General features: G+C 42.7%; 1 non-coding gene across 1 annotated transcript; it reads left to right on the top strand.

Annotated features, from left to right (window-relative positions):
• The first annotated feature begins 497 nt into the window (after positions 1 to 497).
• On the top strand, positions 498 to 573 carry Trnas-cga (transfer RNA serine (anticodon CGA)). Its single transcript has one exon. It is a non-coding gene; the product is annotated as a tRNA-Ser (tRNA).
• Positions 574 to 4,644: the final 4,071 nt, after the last annotated feature.

Raw genomic sequence — 4,644 nt, 5'->3', positions numbered from 1 at the left:
TAATTGTCGACGTCCACAAATGTTTCGAATAGCAGCGGAGGTTTCTTCTCGATTAACGTATTCAGTGTCTTTAAGTACTAAATTTAAATTATGAGGTGCATAGTGAACGAAATATTCTTCCGCTGCTTACTTCTTGATTGTCATTTGTACAAAATTCTGTACATGACTCACGGTGATTCTGCATTGCCCACTTACTTTGGAATTTTGTGCAATAATGTGCTCTTGCATATGCTGTAGCAGGATTTCAGTGTAAGTATGTCAATATGGTGGGAAGGTGCAAAGGTCTGTATAATTTTTAACAGTTTGTTTTTTGCACTCAACCAGTATCACTGCCGAAACTTCCTGGCAGATTAAAACTGTGTGCGCCGACCGAGACTCGAACTCGGGACCTTTGCCTTTCGCGGGCAAGTGCTCTTCGCAGGAGAGCTTCTGTAAAGATTGGAAGATAGGAGACGATATACTGGCAGAAGTAAAGCTGTGAGGGCCGGGTGTGAGTCGCGCTTCGGTAGCTCAGTTGGTAGAGCACTTGCCCGCGAAAGGCAAAGGTCCCGAGTTCGAGTCTCGGTCGGCGCACACAGTTTTAATCTGCCAGGAAGTTTCACATGAGCGCACACTCCGCTGCAGAGTGAAAATCTCATTCTGGGAGTATCACTGCCATCCACGAACATTGATACCCCCAGGGCAAAACAAACAAAACATTTCAGAAACATACTTCAAAAATTGTGTAGTATACGTGCCAGCAACATATCTGCGGAAAGGAATTAAGTTGAACGAATCAAATGGTTGAAATGGCTCTGAGCACTATCGGACTTAACTTCTAAGGTCATTAGTCCCCTAGAACTTAGAACTACTTAAACCTAACTAACCTAAGGACATCACACACATCCATGCCCGAGTCAGCATTTGAACCTGCGACCGTAGCGGTCGCGCGGTTCCAGACTGTAGCGCCTAGAACCACTCGGCCACTGCGGCCGGCTGAACGAATCAAATAGACTTTGAGACCGTATATAAAATACGTACAACAAAAAAACCCTGCCATAAAATTCAGATAGTGGAAATATTTGGTCGGTGCATACGTTTGTAGAGTTTTTTCATAAGCAGATGTACATAACAGAGGCTTTAGTCATCAATAATTTATTCTCAACGTTGGAGTCACTTCTTTATTCCACGACTGTAGAATTCACGTGAGTTGGGGCGGAGACCTAGTGGAGTCGTGTTCTGAGCTCATTTTCATCCCGAAAGGAAGTTCCTTGAATATTGGCCAATAGAGAGCGGCAAAGGTGAAAATCCGAGGGCGCAAGATCAGGTGAAGAAGGTGGGCACGGAATGACTTTCGAACCCATTTCGTGAATAGTGTTTTTCCTCAGTCCAGCAAAAGGCGGGCGGGCATTATCGTAGAGTAGAATCACTTCACGCAGTCGTCCTGGTTGTTGAATTGCGACTGCAAGACGTCTCAGCGTCATGACTACACCTCGCGGAAGCAATACATAGTATACCACAACGTGGCTCCTCCACCAGAATAATCTTTTATGAACGCATGCCAGTCTTTGTACGGCGAGTTGCTGCTTTGTTTAGGCTCAGCCATTCCTTCTTCTTCCTTATGTTACCATAAAGACACCATTTCTCGTCATCAGTAACGCTACAGAACAGAAATGGCAGGCTTAATTCACGAGCCAATTGCTAACGATCAAGCAGAGCTGTATACATAGCCACACGCAAAATTTTGTAGTTTTGGCTTGGAGGATGCTGTCGACCCGATTTTTGAATCATCCCATTGCATGCAAATGTCACACGATAGTGATCTTCATCAAACGCCAAGGGTCTTCCCGAATGTGGAGAATCGCTAAAGTCAGAACGATCCTCCTAAGAACGAGAAAACCATTTTCTTGTCGTGCTCTGTTCAATGGATATGTCCTCACAAAAGGCGCAAATGGTTTTGGCTGCCTCTGCTGCTTTCGCTCTCTATTGAACTCAAACAGAAGAATATTTCGGAATTGTTCCGGTTTCTTCACTTGGCTCTCCATTTTCTAGCGTTCGCAGCTCCACCCACTACCTCCAAATGACAAAATGGCAATAGGTAAATTCAATGAACTGCAGTTAAAATGACAATTGATAAATAAACCCATAGCAATCATAATACCAACATTCAGAATAGAAACGCTGCGAACTTAAGGACGTTTATACACACCGTGCATACACCACACATCAGGGAATGCATTGTACCAAGAGAAACGTCAGAATAATTAGAGATTACGCTGGATCAAGATTTTAGTCGGCGACCCATTACCAGGGATCAGGTAAGACAAAGTAAATGTGGGATAACACAACTTACCTGAAGCAGCTAAAGGGGAAACCGCGCCTTCTGCCGCTAACCCCACCCCCCCCTCCCCGCCCACGACATTCCACCCAAAGAAACAAGATAAAGGAAAATACATAATACTATACTAAGACGAATCCCTTCAACTTATTGAAGTAACTGGCTTTCTAGGAATGTAGTGAGATACCATACAGACTGCACAACACAGAAGAAAAAAATTTGGCACAACCACAGCCACGGATAAGTATAGTAAATAAAGCATTTACCAACTGATACGAAACTATTGGCAGTCTGTTTAGTCGGATCAGACATACAGGAACTAGAAAACAAGGTAATATGCGCAACCCTTATCCCAAAATGCAACAAATAGTATTACATTTGTCATGCTCACTAACATCTTTTTTTCTCTGTCATATCATCATGTACTTCGAGAAGGCCACCTGTCAAACTACTCCATTCGCTAACACTATAGTTTTGGCAGTGCCGGCGTTACGGAATGTATTAAGAGCCGACAGTGTACTTTTCACTGATTTAGACATATCTGATGACGGGGTTATCACGAAACACAAAATGAGACGAGGAAAAAAATATTGGTTATCAAGACGAAATGGTCGCGAATCCTCTAAGAGACCTCTTGTCTAAAGCGACAGAACGCAACGGCTTGCATTCCAGATATGCCGACCACTTAATGAACCACAACCAGTAACCAAAATAACATAGGTCTAGATGCATCGTTCGAAGATATTCTGAATTTTTCGGTAGAAAGCGATCTTTGAATGGCAATGCCTGTAAATGATGATGTACGAAGCAAACATCGAACGCCTCCTTAATCTTAGACTAGTATATGGCTTCAAACTCAGAGATGTTGTTGTAAGCGCTTTAGAATTTATTAACTTACTGATACAAATTAACGAACCAGAGTCCTCTGTTGTACCACTTGAAGATGTTAAGTAAATTAAGCGTAGGTCATTTTTCTCAGAACTTCCACTCTTTAAATCAGATACGAATAACAAGATGCTGCAGTCGAGAATGGTATTTGTAAATAATTTGGCAATTTACTGTATAAATCACAATAAACAAAAGCTCAAAAGTAGTACAATTTAGATAATTTTCTTTACATTGGCACTTTTCGAACATAATGACATGTAGAATGGTAGCTAAGCTTGCACGGAGTTGAAGCAGCAGGGAAATACGCACTCGTATCTGTTAGTCAACCTCTCCTTGACTCGATCCTCACCGGGGTTGGAGCCATTATTGAAGCCATGCATCGTAGCCCCTACAAATTTTATCATTTAAACTTCCCAACACGCTGTATATATGACATAAAATCCGGTATTAGCCATCTGTATAGAGTTATGTAGGTTTTTCTCAGATTATCAGGTCTAGATTGCATTTAGTAATGTGTGTATACACACTGAAGCGCGAAATAAACTGGTATAGGCATGCGTATTCAGATGCAGATATATGTAAACACGCAAAATACGGCGCTGCTGTCGGCAACGCTATTTGGGACAATCAGTGTCTAGCGCAGGTGTCAGATCGGTTACTGCTGCTGCAATGACAGGTGTAAGTAGGCTGTTTATGTTTTCTTATTGGTAACGCCACGTAGCGCTCAATATGAAAATCACTGGCTGTGCTGTGTGCAGTCTGTGGCTGCTTTGCATTGTTGTAATACTCGCCATTGTAGTGTTAGGCAGCTGGCTGTGAACAGCGCGTAGCGTTGCGCAGTTGGAGGTGAGCCGCCAGCGGTGGTGGATGTGGGGAGAGAGATGGCAGAGTTTTGAAATTTGTCATGAACTGCTATATATATTATGACTATTGAGGTAAATACATTGGTTGTTCTCTATCAAAATCTTTCATTTGCTAACTATGCCTATCAGTAGTTAGTGCCTTCAGTAGTTTGAATCTTTTATTTAGCTGGCAGTAGTCGCGCTCGCTGTATTGCAGTAGCTTGAGTAGCGAAGATTTTTGTGAGGTAAGTGATTTGTGAAAGGTATAGTTTAATGTTAGTCAGGGCCATTCTTTTGTAGGGATTTTTTTGAAAGTCAGATTGCGTTGCGCTAAAAAATACTGTGTGTCAGTTTAAGCACAGTCTCGTGTATAATTGTTCAAAAAGGGGACGTTTCATACAGGTTATCAAGATTTAAGTGTGTCTGAACGTGGTGTTATAGTCAGCGCACGACCGATCAGACACAGCATCTCCTACGCAGCGATGAAGTGGAGATTTTCCCGTACGACCATTTCACGAGAGTACCGTGAATATCAGGAGTACGGTAAGACATCGCTGCGGCCGGGGAAAGATCCTACAAGGACGGGACCATCGACGA

The sequence above is a fragment of the Schistocerca nitens genome, chromosome 2 (genome assembly GCF_023898315.1).
Source record: "Schistocerca nitens isolate TAMUIC-IGC-003100 chromosome 2, iqSchNite1.1, whole genome shotgun sequence".
Taxonomy (NCBI): domain Eukaryota; kingdom Metazoa; phylum Arthropoda; class Insecta; order Orthoptera; family Acrididae; genus Schistocerca; species Schistocerca nitens.
Note: the sequence above shows the minus strand (reverse complement) of the source record. Positions and strands in the feature narration are given on the sequence as shown.